Source organism: Brachycentrus maculatus, unplaced genomic scaffold, assembly GCF_059751285.1.
Source record: "Brachycentrus maculatus isolate JH-2025_06_01 unplaced genomic scaffold, ASM5975128v1 h1tg000396l, whole genome shotgun sequence".
In the NCBI taxonomy this organism is placed as follows: domain Eukaryota; kingdom Metazoa; phylum Arthropoda; class Insecta; order Trichoptera; family Brachycentridae; genus Brachycentrus; species Brachycentrus maculatus.
In genome coordinates, this window is record NW_028281145.1 from 189050 (window position 1) to 208496 (window position 19447).

At 31.7% G+C, this 19447-nt stretch overlaps 1 protein-coding gene across 2 annotated transcripts in view; it reads right to left on the reverse strand.

The window, feature by feature from the left end:
* Nucleotides 1-19447, reverse strand: part of Fili (Fish-lips) — a 116862-nt gene that overhangs the window by 20027 nt on the left and 77388 nt on the right. Inside the window, exon 2 of one of the 2 annotated variants that reach the window (XM_088270800.1) lies at nucleotides 19149-19234. The exons of the other annotated variant lie outside the window; for it this stretch is intronic. The gene's annotated coding sequence lies outside the window, so the exon portion shown is untranslated. The remainder of the gene's footprint in view (nucleotides 1-19148; nucleotides 19235-19447) is intronic. 2 annotated transcript variants of the gene reach the window in all.

Sequence of the window (19447 nt, forward strand, 5' to 3'; positions counted from 1 at the left end):
CAAGTACATAAGAATATACGAAAAACGTTGATCTAGATAGCAGATACATAGGTCCAGTCCTGTAATAATGACCAAGATATCTGCTAGTTGAGCTGACTAAACCGCTACGTATACGCCGACAGATGTATATACGAATGAAGTGGCACTATTGGATGTTGCCTTTGTGAGATGTTATCTTTGATCGCCTGATAGCCAAAATGTTAGAGGAAGAGCAAACCAACCAGAAGTACCAGAAAATTCGCCAAATCGCACACATTGATAACAACTTGAGATAAACATTTTTTAGGGTGGCAATACTCCCAGCTGATATTAACAATTTAATTTTCGCTTTGCAAGCTCTAGATATATATAATTTCTAATATTAATGAAATGATGAATAATGTACATCATAAAATATCATTTTTGATATTTGACCAAGTTGTGTTTCTAATAAATAAAAACTCAAATACCTTAATGGTTGTGGTTTTATTATTTAAAATGTATTTTTAACCTACAAAAAAATCAAGAACATTTTGAACTAATAAGAAATTTATTTAAATTATATAATATATTTACAGTCTTTTCATGGATATGTTAATTTAAGTTCTTATTAAAACCGTATTTATTTTTTTTTATCATGACGAAAATATATTATTTAAATTTGGTAGCAAAATTTATTTAATTCAAAATATGCAAGAATTTTTTTTTCGTAGGAAGAGTTATCGTTAAAGTTCAAAATACATGTAGGTACCTATGTTTAAAATAAAAATACGTATCTTCAATAAAATTTTCATATTATTATATTGGAAACAATGTCAAGTTCTATTATTTATTCAAAAAACCGTTTTTTCTTTAATGTTTTTCGTAGATACTTTGTGGCACATTTTATAAACCTTATAAAATTAAACAACTTTGTTTTAACCACTTTTTTTTTAAAAAGTGGTTACTACAAAGTTGTTTAATTTTAAAATGTTCAAAAACAATATTGATAACTGAATATTGTTAAATTCATAAATAAAAACCTATTATGTGACAATTTTCAAAAGTTAAACATTCTGATTTTGGCAAGTTTTAGTAAAAACGAACTTAAAAAACTGTAAAAGCATTTTTATTTGCCTATATATTTATGAACTAATTATTCTGGCATAAATAAATATTAATACTTAAATGGAAGCCTCATTTGTTTTCTTACGCACGATGCCGCAAAGTCTACACGTGTAAAGTGTGTATGACAGGCTGGTAGTTATTAAAAAGAGGTAAAAACTCGATGCATACTTAATGCGCTCTTTATAAGAAATCTGATGTCCGAAGACATTTCTATGGCCCTTTTCCCTTAGGAGAGATGGTGTTGTGTATACCGTACATAGACTCTTTTTTCATCACCAAGATGAAAAAGGGTGTTACATCAGCACACGTGATTATCTTTCCTTCCATAAAGGGTAGTTTATCATTGAAGACATTCTGAGGGTAAGGGAAAGGAATTTTCCCCATTTAAGAAGTGACAGGAAGACATTCGTACGGAATCGAAGGCAATTATTGTAGACCCAACGGAAAACGAGGTATTAACAGATTGTGTAATTTATTTCAGCTTATCTAAGTCAGATTATTTTCAGCAATTTTCTATCGCACTCCCGTTTTGTAAAAATCTTTCAAATATATTATTGTATTTTAAAATTGTATTGGCTTAGGCTATTCACCATCTATCGTCAGTTGGCTTTAGTAACTATTTTTTAAACGTTTGTAACTTTCACAACATTTTGAATGTGTCCAAATACTTATCGAATCTTGATTTTCCCCATAAGTATAGGAATTATCTTATTAATAGGAGTTATTTAGTTATTTAATATTGCCTAAGCGGAAAAAAAACCCAGACTTGTAATCAAGTATTGGACACACTCAAAATGTTGCGAATAAAAATAACTAGTCAAATTGTTAGTTGTCTAAATATTAATAATCGTGTTTTCTAGCGATTTCGAGTTTGTAAAAATAATACGGGGTTCGGATTTAGCATATATCCAAATAAAAGTGTCTTTACTCAATAAAAAAATTCTCATTCCAACATAGAGATAGCTGTTGTAAACTAATATGTATTGTGTCATGAGATTGATTGTACATCTAGGAGTTCCAAAAAAGAGTTTAAAAGTGTAATTTTTTTTAATACATATTTTCTTTAATCTCATAATTACATACATCAAATATTCATTCTTTTGAGTTAATTTGATTTTTTTTGGAAACAAAAGTATGAAATCAAATAACATGATTCACTGTGTGAAAAATAATATAACCCACCCTAAAATTTCTCAAAATGAACAAACTACGCATTAGCAAACATGCAAGAAAACTTAATATTAGCAGGATGTGGAAAGCAGGTTTGTTTTTGGCACCCAATTTTTAAAATAAATCAGTCAATTGGTCAAGTTTTTATATTAGCATATATAAACAATTAATTGAACACTAGTTTTTGTTTTCAAATAACTTATTATTTATATTATTAATTATGAAAATACATAAAACGTTTAAAATTACTTGGGGATTGAATTCGAGAACGTTCTGCCATTGTAAACATATTTAAGGAACAGATAATGACAATAAAAAATAAACATCGTTTTTACTGAGGGAAAGTTAAACGATGAATTACAAGGTACTCAATCCACCCCTAAGAGTCGATGTTAAACGATCTTATAAAACTTTTAACCCCATAATAATATTTTGAAATGTTTCCCGACTAGTACCACCCATGGTTTTCCAGGAAATGTTTCCTTATATTTATTCTGTTATATTAAAAAAAATAGCAGGATTATAATACGCACAGATATTTATATATATATATATATACAAATATAATATGCATATATAAATGATACAAGGGACTCCAATGTCCAAGTGACACAGATAGTGAGGTTTGCCTGAATATATGTAATGTAATTATTAACTACATTAACATATTTTTAAACTCTCATATATACTAGTACCTAGTAATTTTTCCCATACTGTACATACATATTTTTTTAAATCTTATCTCCCCCATTTCTTTTCCTATACAGAAATATTGAAGTTTACACATTTTTATCATAGAAACCATCATTAGATGGTTTCTATAATAGTATCAAAAACGTGATATTGTATGGTTTTCGAGACACCATAGCATGATAATCCTAAGAATCGCATTAAATGTAAATCATTTTTAAAAACTATGAGTAAATAGATGAAATTTGTTACTAGCCAACTTTCTTAAAATATAAGACAAAAATATGAAAATGTTTGCTATACTTTCTTCTTAGTTCAAATTATTAATTCACCCTTACATCTGCTACGTCGAGGGTTATATCAACCCCTGTTTTCCGAAGCAAATACCGTTGTATCATCCCTGCCTCGTCTTTATAAAACTTTCCTATGTGCCAGTAATGAGTTTCGTCGCGGGACGTTTTAAAGTTCCGATGATAAATATTGCCTTTTAATTGAATTCTTTTTCTCCGCTTTCAGAAAGTTTGTTGCTTTACGCGACTTGCTTTTAAATCCAGATTCATTGGGAGGGCGTATCGAATTCGAGAGAGAAATGTTTGCTTTGACGTTTGCCTTTTATGTTATTTTAAAAAAATACCAAATTTATTCCGTTTTATTAATTCAATTGATTTTTTAAGGTCCTTTTTTCACAGAAAACGAGGATACTTTTTTGTTTCGAATATTTATATTTATAGTAGTGGTTACGTCGTAATGGCTTTATTTTTTTTAACTTTATGAAATAAAAAAAAATTCATAGATATACAAAATCTAATCTCTTTCGTATTCAATAACTATAATGTTTCCGTTAAAGCTCACTAGCTTAGTTTTTCTACATTGAGTTTCAATTTTCAATGACTTTATGGACAATGGAAACAGGAATGAATTTCAATACTAAAATATCATACAAGATACTTATTGTTCTAAATTTTGCAAAATCCTACAAAATATATTCGGAACGATAAACCGTGCATTGGCGTACTTATATGAAAGTCAATCCCTTTATTTGACATCTCAACATAGATGAAGAAAAATATGGAAGTCTGGGCATTTACGGGGCTTACGATCGTCATAAGCTGGTTTAAGTGATCACTTTACACACGTTTAGCAATATAATATGAAAAATAAATTCTATAATTGGGATAAATCCAGAGTTATGGACAAGCATTTGGACATACTCAAAATGTTAGTTAGTCAATCCCAGTTTAGCGACGGTAAAAACTTAATAGCCCCTTATACTGGAAGTCCTAAAGAGGAGAAGGTGGAAATGGTTGGGACATGTCCTTAGAATTCCACCTGAGAGCATTAACCCCTCATGTCTCTTTTTCCAACCCCGAGGATTCCGGCGCCCCGGAAGGCCGTTTACTTGACTATACTCAGCGGAACTTCTAGATGCTGGACTGACCTGGGAGGAAGCCAAGGAGATGGTGCGTGACAGAGTGACTTGGAGACGTGTCGTGTTGGCCATATGCTCCACCTAGGTAGCGAACATTGAAAGAAGAAGATTTGTCATGCTTTTCTCTCCTTTAATTTCATTTAAAAGGTACTCAAGTGACTTAATATTATTCAAGGCGACAACGTTTTGAGGAAATTACCACCCATTGTTATCCCTTTCTATTTAGTTAATACTAGAAAACGAGTTTGTAGTGTGAACGTAACGACTCGAATGTGAACAGGAGCGCGTGTGGGAAGGTGATAGATGAGGTGTCTAGGGACTGCTAGAGATGAGAGATCGCTTACTCAACGAATGGGGAGTTCTCCCAGGAAAGAATTTAAACACAGTTTTTTTGCAAAATTTTAGGCAATTCGTTGTTTTTTAAAGCAGAAAATATATTTTTGAGGATTATATATTTTAAAAAAACTTTTGAAATGCGTGCTTTGGGAATTTTGGTAGTAATTTTTTTTTGAAAATTTAATGAATACTTCATCTTCTCATGCCATAATAATATCACAGTTTTTGCATATAAATTAACACTAACGATGTCTCCATACTGAGAAATAAATACAATTTTACAGTTCATACCACCTAAAATAAAGCAGAAACAAATAATAAAATACATCCTTGGCTATAAAGGTACTGGCTTTATTCAGTTGATAATAAATATTAAATATTCAAATGGAAAAAAGCTAAATAAACATTTATCCAATATCTCAATTGATGGCGCTCTTATGCCATGCTCAGATTTCCAACTTCTTTCACATAAAGAGGAATGAAGGGTGTATCATATAAAGTTGAGATACCTTTAATATTAACAGTAGATCTATATTCGGAAGAGTTGTTTATACCAACTATTGGCTCACGTAGAATATGTTAAAAACTATATAATAATGGTACGTTTTTCTCGACCCCATATTATTTCACTGCATAATATTATTATTGAGTGATGAATACATAAATGAGAATAAATTTTGAGTATCTCCGGCATAAGCTGAATGTACTATAGCAAACAGCATATTTCCCCATCCTGGAATAAAATTTTGTTTGTCTTTCTGCGTCATGTCAAATATCAGAGTCATCTCTGGTAAATGTCCTCATTGTAAGACATTAATACAACTTCTAGTAGAGAGGGTGGTTTGTACTGAATACTGAGACAAGGGTGGACTGAAGGTATTACTAAAGTTAACTTGGAAACTCCAGACAGTAAGTGAATAGTGCATGTGGCTGAGCGCTAAACTGGAAAAGAGGGGGAAATATTTACACTGTATTTAATTCCACCACAATATGCACTTCATTTCGTTGAAAACTTACAAATATTTAGACTCTTTGAATAATATCAAGTAGATGAACGAACGTGTTTTATTACATCTCAAAATCAAATATTATGATGTTACATTTTATGACAAGATGTTACATTTTTATACTTCAAAGAGTACATAAGAGGTTCGTATCCCTTGAATGATATAAATATGTCTAATAAAATGTCTACATTGTTATACAGATAAACCTTTCTGATCGACATTTTCCTTCATAAATATTTCTTACAAAAGCGGTTTAACAGCTTTTAGGGCGGCGTTTCCCGGATACCTTCCGAATTTACGCGAAGTGAGCTTATTTTTATTGCCCTTACCCTCATTTGAACTTCATGAGGATTCCCGACCAGACTGGGGACCTAGCGCGGGGACGAAGTCACCCTTTCTGACCATGAATGAGATCCTCGCCCCGCTAATCCCAGATTTGGTCCAGGGAGATGATTTCGGGCTTAGGGAACCTGAGGAAGATAGTTCCAAGACTGGGGTCGGAGTACAAACACCTCGGACTGACTCGGTATCCGAATGTGAAATGTCCGCTCGTAATCCGAGCTTAGAATTTAAGGTATCTCAGTAGCCGCACTGAGACGATGGGGATTGTGGGATTTCTCTTTTCATCTGAGTGATAAAGTGCACTGCATCAATGGAAGGCTTTCTATGATTTATATTAAACAGCGAGGAAACTCACGTGTTGGACGCTATCAGGAAACACAGTTCCTCTCGGCAAGATACTTTATAGGAAACGTGGATTAATAGCTTTTCACGGAACGTTGCACTCTTGAATTATTATAGATATCCTCACTACATACTTATAGAAGTGATAAACCGTTGAAAGATTTACGTGCTTTCAGACCTTTCACACGTTTATAACAAAATAAAACATTGTATCGGTAAACTTGGTACTAAATTTCACGAACTCGCAAAGTGAAAAACACAGAAATATACTAATCCAAAATGAAAAAATTATTTATCAAGATTTTTTTATAGATTTTTATCTTTGTACAAAAGGAAAAATATGGAGGTATGGGCCTTATCAGGGCTTACAATATGTCGTTAGGTGACTTAAGTTATGAATTTTTACCCTGTATAACATTCGCCTCCGTGGTGTAATAGTCAGCACGCTCGGCTACCGTTCTGGAGGTCCCGGGTTCGATTCCCGGGGGGGGGAGTAAAATAAATAAAAGTGATTTTTTCACTGTAATATTTATTCCATATTACCCTGGACTGGTACCTGAAGCGGAGGGCTGATCACATTTCCTTCATGTGTAAACGATTAAGATAACCCTGCGTTTATATGACGCAGTGCCCTATGCTCTTTTGGGGTGCGGATAAGGGTTACATATATAACATTCACAATTCTACCCATGATTGACACCTACAACTACTCAAATTTCGTAAATTGTATTTACGCTTCAAATGAAATTCTAATTGCATGTCATTTCTTCAGCGACATCTACGGTTAAAATAGGTGAGTAATTTTATAAGCAAAAACCTTCATGAAATGTATAAAACGTAACATTCCTTCCTAGTTTTTTTGAGCATTCAGTGAAACCGGAATATATAATTTAAAATTATTATTAAACCTAATTTTAAATGCGTTTCTATCCACAATATTTATAGTATGCTTACATTTTTAATCACAAATTCTGAAATTTGTCCACCAAGGAATGATAAATTTTAACATTATTAACTCAGTGGAACAAATCCATAGTTTGTGAATGAATATTTGGATATATTCTAAATATTGTAAACAATAATTATTAATGAACGCCCTTCTTACGTCGAGAATTAATGGGATTAAATTATTAACGATTAAGTAAAGCGCTAAATGTTTATTTATCGAAGCGTGTGTGCAAATAATAATAATCTCCTTAGTGACAATCTCGCTTCAGGAATAATCCTAGAAATACGGTGATTACCAAAGTGTGAATCTAGCCACGCCTTGCCGTAGACCAAAGTTAAGACCCGAAGCAAAATAATCAAATAAAACCATTGTTCCAACTCCTCTCGTGCAACCAACTCAGCATAAAGGTAGCGCTTTAGTGATGTTACATATTATGTACTTGTTCATATTAAATTCGAGCATGTGTAAGGGACCGTTATATGAGTCGTCCTTGTCCAAAAGCCATATTCACTTTATATGAAAAACAAGAATATCAGAAAAAGAAAAAACTTCAATTAAATTTCTCATTTTTAGTAAACTTTATAAAAAATCATTAATTTAGCAAAAATAAAAACTGCATGATTTTTTAATCTCCTCATCTGACCTGACCACTTTCAAGTATTTAAAATACTTTTTTGCCATCTTAACGAAGATGAAGAAGAATATGGAAGTCTGGGCATTTACGGGGCTTACGACCGTCATAGGCTGGTTTAAGTGATCACTTTACACACGTTCATTTGTGAACAAGTATTTCGACACACTCAAAATGTTTGAAATACTTTATCATGCTTAGTTTTCTTCGGACTACATCTACTCCTATTTTCAATTATACTACCTACATAAATTGATTTTACTGTTCTCTCCTCACTTATTTGTTATACATGTCCAAACCATCTCAAGACACCTTACTTAAAATAACTGACAATGCTTATCTTAATTCTTATTTCTTATCCAAACCATCTTAAGACAATTTTTTTAAAATTAAAAATCGAAAAGTTTATCTCAACTTTAAATTATTTCTTTATTTCACCATTCGAGTATCTACCATTCATAGTTTTATAAACATTAAGATATAATATAAATATTTAAATTTGATTATTAAATAATGTAGAATATATTTGTTTCTAGATTGTTCAAACTAATTATATACCTACGTATAGAGTTCATATTTTAGTTATTTCAGTAAGAACTAAATTAATCCTATTACAAAATATATTATATCGAATTTCGCCTCTTTACAAAGCATTTACCCAAAGTTAAAGTCATTATTTATTAACCTCAAAGCTATAAAACGAAGTACTCAAATAATAATGTGTCGCTGGAGTAGAATTAATACTTGTATCAAAAACCTTCCCTTAGTAGCGTAACCACAAGCGTATATTATTTAATAAAGCCCTTATATTCGATTTCAGTAGCTCCTTATTCCCTACGACCAAGTTTTGATTTACATCATATGGTCTATTTGCGGTATTTGCCCTAAACCAGGTAAGGTTTGGCCTTTCCACCCCCCATATAATAAGGGACTTCACGGTAAATAATGCCACTACTTTGATAAATGGTTGAACGAAAATGTTATTAATTAACAAATTATGAATCTGAATTTTCCGACGTGGGGCGTAAATAATCCTTTTACGTTGTAATTATTACCGACTCAATTCATACCCCGTAAAAATTGTTTATAATACTTAGGTAGTTTATAATAACGTTCGTAAGACGAAACGTACCCTTGATGTATCTTTTCTACACTTAAATGTAACCATATTAGTAATTATTTAAATTATTCTTATAACAAAATTAATCGTTTTAAAAGAGCTTTAATCACAAAAAAATAACAATTTTATTTTATATAACGTAAATGGCAATATTAAATATTGTTATAGATGCATTTATAATTTCGAATGTTTAAAAATGTACTTGATTCAGACGATGTTTGATTTTCATTGGACCAATCAAATATATTATTTACTGTAAGATTTATTTTATTCTTAATTTAAAAACAAAGTTTTTTTAATCTCGTTGATTATTACAAAATATATTATTTTATTCTTTAACCTGTACATGCCTGTATATGTTGATCATACAAACCATTAGTTTTTAAAGATTTTACATAATTGATTAAACAGTAAACTTGAAATTTTTATAGTAAGTGAAATTTAGTCTTGCTTTTTTGATGAAGAAATTTCCCTTAAAAATATCATAAAACACTTTTTTTAAATTTTTATTAAAATAAATAAATGGTAAGAATTCCTTCACGTGTATATTTTCGGCATATAAATAACTATTTACCCATATTTTCTAATAACAAACAACATTAATGCAAATTTTCATGTAAGATGTATATTATCATGTAGTTATGTTGATTCTACCCTTAAAAATCTAGTACCCTGTCACCTCCGTACATCCGTCCCGCTGGCGGAATATTTCGGACCGCAACGCCGGCTCAGAGACCTTTTCTTACTGTTCTTCACACCACACTATCCCGCTGGGCTTACAAGCTTACAGAGGTCGACTAGAAGCTTTCTAGGAAGCTCTACTGGAACCGCAGCAACGCATTTGGGACATGTAAAGTCACGCTTCGTATTGTTGCCTTAATTATTTATTCTCACTCCGCATAATAAAGTTTTATGGTTGTAGGACGGCTTTTCATATTACTTAGTGGAATTTGAAATATCCTTTTAATTCGCATCTAGCAACGAACCTTCGTTAACTTAATATCATAACGTAATTATAACTTTTAAAATTGTTTTAAGCGCTGTGATGAGGTTTTAATATATTGAATCAATTGGTCAGTAGGGATGGTATTAACCATGGATGGCCATCATACATGCAAAGCTTTTGTAACAAAAACAGATGAAAAACGGGGAAAAAATACAAAAAAATATCTTAAAATTTTAATAACAGTGAAAACTCAAATTTACCATTTTGAAGCATTATAATTTTTTAGTGTTTATATTATTCACGAAATACGAAAATTAAATTTCAGGGTTCAATAAATAAATCAAGAGAGAACCGGCACGTGAAATTAAATTTTTATCAAAATATCTAAATTTGTATTCATTGCATTCACTTTTTTATAATGTGTATTATCCATTTTTTTCTTGTTAATAACCACTATTACCTAAACTGTATTGTGACACGTGTTTCGATCTATTCAGCATTATTCTCATTGTTTAAATACATTGAAACCCGTATCACAATAGATTTTAAGGTAAAGTGGCATTTGCTGAGACATTTAAACCCTCATCTTTTGATTAGGATATAAATTATTTGTAACTGTGTGGCATCGAGTTATTTATCATTTTTACAAGGGCATAAATGTGTTTATATAAGATATTTTATCAATGATCACTATGGTTTTATATATATTTACATATATTTATAAAATATATACCATGACATATATTATTTGAGCACTATGTATACATAAATCAACCACCGTTTGTTCTAGTTTGAATATGTACAATGCAAATTCATTAGATAGTTTGTCATTTGGGTTCTCTCTCTAGAACTATAGCTCAGTAGGTATCTTGTATATATTTAACTTTGAGATAAAGTAGGTACAAGCCATGTGTGTAGGTATGACAAAATATAGATGTATGTATGCAGTCGTATATTGTATATAGCAGGCATTGGCAACCTATTTCCTTAAGCTTGAACTCGACTGAGGCAACATTTGAGCTATGTAGATACCGCGTGACACAGCTTTATTGTGATGGTCGATATGGTATTTGCATCCGGCATGGCGCATAAATGTTGCGGAGAAAAATCGCCTCAAGGGAACAACATAACTAACTGTCTTAAAATATGTCTTTCTTTGTTTGATTTTTTTTAAATTACAAAGTACACACAATTATCAACATAAATGAAACCTCTCCACTATTGGCCATGTTTTCAATGATAAGAAATAAGAAACAGCTTCTACCCATTTTTCATTAGATCTATCAAAGTCCTAAGGGCACAACTCTAAAATTTTGATTATCCATGGTTCGATTGATAGGAGATTTCCAGAAATAGTGGTATTTATCAATTACAATTTGTTTTAAAAATGGATAGATATTACAATACTTTTGTCCCATATTGAGAAGCCACTTCTTTTCTTGTTTATTTAGATTGTTAAAATTTATTTTTAATTTCATATAATGTGGCGCAACATCGTTAAGTTTGGGTGCCAGGTATAATTGACTTCATATTTGGTACTTTACATTTCATTGAAAATATTCAAATGTTTACAATATATTTTGACAAAGATAGCAGCACCGGAGACAAAATTAATGGATAAACGTTTTTGGCTCGCGGGCCAATGTTTATCCATATCTGGTATACAATTTGTACGTGAACAGGGTGAAGTTATGTACCAATATTCCGTACACCAATATCGATACTCGTGTACAGGGCCGAGTACTTTCATCACCCTGCACACTCGGGGATGTCTGTGCCAAATTCGATCACTTGCAATATGTTGCCATCTTTGTTCGATTTCTGATAAAGGATATCTTAGTACGTGTACTGGTTATATAGAGCTCTTTATATAAAGATGTCCTTTTTTATTCGTTATACGCTTAGATTATTTGCTTGCTACTAAGAGAATATGAGATAATGTGAGGCATATTTAAAACTGAATTGCATAGGTTGTTCATCAAGAAAATTTTAATGATGAAATCAAATTAATAAAATCTCTGCAAAGTTTTATTTTTTAGCACTAGATGTTGCCAATGAAGTTTGTACTGATGATGTGACTGTGTATAACAACTAAAACAATCATATATTCACAAACGTACATATGAATATAAAATTTCAATTTATTACACCTTCAACTAGAAATTTGAGTAGTATGGTTGTCAATTGTGTGTATAATAGTGAATGTTATAGGTGAATAAAGCAATCAATGATCGAATCAATAACAGGTACTTAGAGAGCTCTGTAAAAAGAGACTTCGATATTTCTATTTGAATACAACGACTTTCAATTTGAATAAATTTTAATGTTTAAAAATAAATATAATAAAATTATAATGTATAAATCATGGTTTTTAAAATAACAAAAGCATTAATGGAAGTTTCGAATTATGAAGACGAATGTTTTATTTGAAATTCATGAAAATTTTATTTAATAATGTGAGAAACTGCATTAAAGGAGACCGACTCGAAAACACTGTAAATAGAGACCTCGATATTTTTATTTATCAGTTATAGCAAATAAAAACCTATCAGCGGAAGCTAAACTGGCAGTGCACAACGGAGTCCTGGTTCCAACTCTAATGTATGGAAGTGAAACATGGAGTTGGCAAAAGAAGGATGAAAGTAGACTGAATGCAGTCGAAATGCGATCTCTCAGAAGAATGTGTAACAAAACGATGTATGATAGATGTGCGAATAGTGAAATAAGGAAGGAATGCAAAGCTGAGATAAGCATTATCGATAAAATTAAGAAAGGTGTGTTGAGATGGTTTGGACATGTAGAACGAATGAGTGAGGAAAGAACGGTAAAACAAATTTATGAGGCGAATGTTAGCGGGAAAAGAAGCAGAGGAAGACCGAGAAAAACATGGCACGATCAGGTATGCCAAATACTTGAAAGTGGTCAGGTTAGGAGTCGTAACAATCGGCGGGTATGTATGAGGAGATGCATGAACGTGGAAGAGGCGAAGAATGTTTGCAAGGACAGAGTGGTGTGGCGCTCTATTCTCTCTGCCTACCCCTGCGGGGAAGCGGCGTGATGGTTAGTTAGTTTTTTGTTAGATATTTTTATTTTAAAACGAATTTAAATTTATATCAATTTTGAATTTGATAAATTTTAATACATAAATATTATAAAATCTTGATATTCAAATTAACGTTTTATTTAATTACAAAAGCATTGGTTGAAATTGCGAATTATGAATTATGAATTATTGACTTTTATATTGTTTTTACAAAAATGTAAGTAATATTAGTACGTTACCATTACGTTATTTTTTGTTTATTTTTTTTATATAATGATTTGCATTTAAGGCCGTACCTGCCATAATAATATTCTCAAATTTATAGCATGTGGTAAGTGATTTTTACTTTTATATTTTTTTACGTAAATGTTAATAATTTAAGTATATTTTACTAACATTTTTAATCTGTTATATTACAATTTTGATTTGTTAGTAATATTATAATTTGATCACCCACTGATAATCAAATTCTAGTGTAATTAACATTTTTGTAAAAAATATATATAAAAGTAAAAATGAGTAACTACAAAGTAAATGCTTAAAATATTAATATTATAAAGACATAAGCTTTATTTAAAATGTATGAAAATGTGAGAAATTGCGAATTTCTTAAATAAGTATGACAAGAAGTGGGATGAAGACGTTTTCAAGGCGTAACATTTCAGACACACTGAAACTATATGAAGCGTTGCTCAAGTCAAGCAGCGCATATTTCCGCCTATCGACCGATACAAATTGCCCGCTACTACGAAATGCATTTATCACATTTTCACCGTAAAACAGCTCTTAAAACTATTCAGCGTTACGTTCGACCTTTCAGCGGGAAGTATATTTACGCGTGTAAAGACGTCTCATATTAGGTCTCAAGTCTCGGCCGTATAAATAGCGTCCTGCGGAGGAAACGGCAGAGAAAAGGATGGAAGTCGCGAGGTGACGCGACGCCACATTCTCTCGGCATCTCGCATCCCGTTGTGTTGGACTTTAGACAGATGTTTGGGACGACCATTATGTTAACATGACAGCCGGACAGATATTTCCAGACAAACGATTTAGATAAACAAAACGATGCAAAAAAAGACAACGGCTCGGACGAGAACTACTTTAAGTGTCTCACGTGTTTACTTTTTTTAAAAGCTGACTATTTATTTCACGCTTTTGTGTAAATTCTCAACATTTTTCATAAAATATCGTCACCAATGATTTCACACCACTATTTGTGGTCATGTGTACCTTATCGTTTATATATATAATGTGTGTGTGTTTGTGTTATTCAATTTACCCGTTAACTGTATTCATAATAGCCGAGTAGTGCTAAACCCACTGCGTTTCGTCGAAACAGTATTTAATCGATATTAAACTCCAATACATTAGGGTGAGATAATCAGACTTAATCCGGGGTTCAGACTTGTTCTTCTGATAAAAAGAAATTCAGAGAAGCTCAAATGCACACAGTGATCCATGGATAGATCCATGCATGGCTTAAGCTTGAGAGATAAAATAAGAAATGAAGTAATTAGGAATAGAACCAGGGTATTGTGGAGTGGCAATGAGCGAGACATGTTGCAAGACAGGACCCCACAAGGTGGACGCCTAAAATTTTGAGATGAATACCTTGGGAGAATAAAATAGGCGTCGGAAGACTTGACAAAAGATAATTCGTCGACATAATCGCTGTGAGGGGTAGAAATCGGCTGCAAGCAGCAACAGACCGAAAAAAATGGAAGGATTCGAAAGAGGCCTATATACAGCAGTGAAGGACAGAACATTAAAAATGAAGAAGAATTCGGGGTTTTTTTATTAACTTTTTTCCAAACACAGAATTTTTAAATGCTAAACTAAATAAGAATCAAATTAACTATAAATTGTAGATACAATACAAACTTCTTACTGCTTATTTGTAAGATTATATATAAAATAAATATAATCGCAATTTCAATGGTATTGATGACGTGGCATTCTTCAAATAAGGAATCGTCAGTCTAAGTCAGAAAAAGTTCTCCCGGAAATATAATTTTTAATGTAGCTTTTCTGCTTATTTGCGTATAAATGAGAAAATTTAAGTTCACAGATAACCTCTCACGTGAATTATAACGTGATTTATGTAATTTAGCCTCTCGCTGAAATGGAGTGTAAGAAAATAAATAAAGCAACACTGAAATATGTAAAGTTATTTTGATAAATTTGCCATATAAATTTCGTAGGGCTACGCGAAATGTACGAGGCACGTTCTGTAAGTTTTAAGTATTTAAATGGTGTTTTGTTTTATTAGAAACTGTGCCGGAGCTTTACACTTTACACAATTTATAGACAGGAAATATTTTAGGACGAGAACATAAATTTAACCGAATATTTCCTGAAAAGCGAAGATTGACTTTTGACAATTTATTACAACATTATTTATGCACTTTGTAACTTAAGTACTTTAAATTTTATTTTCGAAACTCCTGCATTTATCATAAATACTATGACACCTTAAGTGATAGTTCACTGTATCTATTAAAAATCATGTTTTGAGGCATCTCCTACTATGTAAAATAATCCGGTTAGGATCTTGGATACATCAATAAAAAGGTCTCTGCCAAATAAAAGTATTCTTTATCCAACCATAGATGGCTCCAGTGATCTCACTCATAAAATTTCATGATATTTATTTTTTAAGTAGGATTTCTTAAAATTTTACTAGTGTGGTTGTCAATCGTGGGTAGATTGTAAGGTAACACGTTTGTACAGTGATCACTTAATCAGTCTTTGACAGGTATAGGTATAGGCCCTGTAAATACCAAGACTTCGACATTCTTCTTTCTGTATGTTGTGATATATAAATATCTCTAAAGTGTAGAAACCTAGATTTGTGAATAAGTGTTTTGACACACTCAAAATGTTGCGAAGCCCTGTTAAAATACCCAGACTTCCATTTTCTTCTTTATCTACATATGTTGTGATGTAAAATTAACTCCTAAATGTAACCTAGATTTGTAAACAAGTATTGACTCATTGACTAACTAACCGCAGGGGTAGGCAGAGAGAATAGAACGCCACACCACTCTGTCATTGCAAACATTCCTCGCCTCTTCCACGTTCATGCATCTCCTCATACACATCCGCCGATTGTTTCAACTCCTAACCTGATTGCTTTCAAGTATTTGGCATACCTGATCGTGCCAAGTTTTTCCTCTGCTCCTTTTTCCAATTATAAGAACAAGTATTGGCTACACTAAAAATATATTTACTTGATTGAAATAGGCTTGGTGCTTTGTTTTGTTTATAATAATATAATCTGTATTTTTTTGACATCTCATCAAAGATGAAGAAGAATATCGAAGTCTGGTCATTTACGGGGCTGACGACCGTCATAGGCTGGTTTAAGTGATCATTTTACACACATTCACCAATTCTACCCATTATTGACAACCACACTACTCAAATTCTTGGAAGTTCTGTATATATAAACCAATTTAGAAACCTTGTTCTTGAATCACTAGAACTTCACTAGAGACATCTATTGGTGAGATGTAAAGAAGCTTTTTACTAAGCAGAAAATCTTATATTAGTATGTGAGGCCCGAATCCTGGATTATAATCACACACATGAGAAACGCCAGAAAATACCATTTTCATTTTTATTATTTAAGCTTATAATTTGACCAGACAATTTATTTAAAACATTTTGAGTGTGTCCAAATACTTGTTCACAAAATCTGGATTATCTCCAATTACAGGAGTTATTTTTATATTATTTTTTGACATCTCATCAAAGACGAAGAAGAATATGGAAGTCTGGGCATTTACGGTCGTCAGCCCCGTAAATGCCCAGACTTCCATATTCTTCTTCATCTTTGATGAGATGTCGAAAAATAATATAAAAATAACTCCTGTAATTGGAGATAATCCAGATTTTGTGAACAGGTATTTGGACACACTCAAAATGTTGTTTATAATCTGTACACTCGGGCCTTGTGGGTGACCCGACCCCTACCCATAAACCTTCCTCTGCCGCAGGCCTTGTTATTCAGTATTCCGCTATAGAATGATGCGTTTCTGCAGGCTCGCTAGTAAACGGTTCGTTAAACTTGTGATACGTGCAATACGTTCCTGATGCAGAAGGTTTTACTGCCAACCGCAATAAGTTTATATTATACATATTCACTAACGAGACTAACCACTCTGTATCAACTTTCAGGGAGGGCTGAAAACAGCCGTTATTTATTTTAATATTTATTTATTTAGTAATCCTCATTCCTGTAGGATTTATATTGAGGTGAAGCGTGCAGCTCTTTAAGGATCTTATGGCAAATACATTATTTATCATAAATAAAAAAAAACATGTAAAATGTTTTATGACTATAAATATATATTTATATATATATATATATATATATATATATATATATATATATATATATATATATATATATATAAATATATGTATATATATACATATATATATGTATATATATATATATATATATATATATATATATATATATATATATATATATATATATATATATATATATATATATATATATATATATATATATATATATATATATATATATCACAAACACATACACATATATGTGCTATAGAGTTTTGTAATTGCGTTATTTAATAAATGTGTACAATATAAAATTTCGCATATACTAACCTAAATTCTCGGATCGTAATAATGTTTTTATTTGGTGTAGATAAAACCTAACCTGAACTATTGTTATATGGTTCAGATTAGCGTGGGTGAAAAATGATATAGACAAAAGATTTACGATAGTTGAAAACAAAAACACGAAACAAATTAATATTTCCTCTGATTAATAATTATTGAAAGGAAACTACTGAAAACTTGACGTCATCAAGTATTCCAAATACTTAAAAGTGGTCAAGTCAGGAGTCGAAGTAATCAGAAAATATGTAGGAGGAGATATATGAAAGTGGAAGAGGCGTTTTTTTTTTAAATTCTAAGTACTGTTGCGTTATAGTAAGTTAATTTGTTTGTTGTAATTTGTTTAAATTGAATCAATTTTACTTACTACAATTATCAATCAATTTTTTTGATAATTGCTCATTCTGATTATAAATGTCCTAAAATCGCTTTATGTTGCTTTGAACCGTTTGTCGGACAAGGTATCACATAAATAATATGATTATTTATTAAAAGTTTATAAAATATTTTGAAGGTGAAGCAATATTATATATTCCTTACTTAAAACAAAATCCTTGCCTAATATTCGCTCATTCTGATTATCAATATCTCAAAATCGCTTTATACTGCTTTGATCCGCTTTCGGGACAAGGCGTACCCTTAATGAAATCGTTATTAAAATATCGGGCAAAAAAGTAATGTATTTAGCATCAAAATGTATGCCTTTGAAACTTCCAATCCAATCAGTAAATAAATACCTCTGCTTCAAAATTCCGGCTACCTGACAGTTTACCTTAACCCTGAAGGGACGGCGGATTCCCTCGAGAGAGTTTGAACCCTCCGGGGTTGGGAAGACCCCATCTGCTTGGAATGCATCCGAAGTGTCGTGGGTTAGTAGCCACCCCTCGTGGGGGGTTGCCGGATTACTTGGTCAATATATAATAACGCTAGAATGTATAATTTATACAGTGCTTTGTTAGAGAAGAAACACGTGCTTTTAGCAGAATATCTGATAACGTAATCGCAGGTATACGTAAAAGTGGCTTAGTACATAAAATTGACGTGGCGAGCAAGAATTTTAATAATAAAAATTACATGGTGATCATTACTTCAATGTAATACATTTCATGCATTTCTTTTTCGAAGCGTTATGCGACAATCCTAAAAGGAAAACTGTGTTATGTGCGTGTTCGCGTTGATTTCAATCGCACTCCCACTTTTTTTACTAAAACAGTTTTGGTCAAACTAATTTCAAAAATCTTTGAAAGTACAATTAGCATTCGATCGTAGTAGAGAAAAGTCGCTAGTGCTAGGTAAAACGCGGGTAAATTGTGACAAATATCTTAAATATATCCTACATTAATCAAATTCATTATTATTTCTCTAATTATGTAAAAATATAAATTTAACAATATTTACCTAACACCATTCGCCGTAGCTTTTTACGAAATATGCTCTCGCTGTATCATAAATCTCTTTTTGAACCGTTTTCGATAACACCATTTCTGAAAGAAAAAGACACAATGATCAATATTTAAGAAAATATATAAAAATAATAAAAAATGTAATTTTACTTCAACCTGCAATTCGTTTATCAAAACTGAAAGAATTTAATATTAAATTGATAAAAAAGAAGCATATCTGGCAAGAGTCTACGAGATAGAATAAGGAACGCGAGGATAAGGAATATAATATATGAGATAGAAGATGTCGTTAGA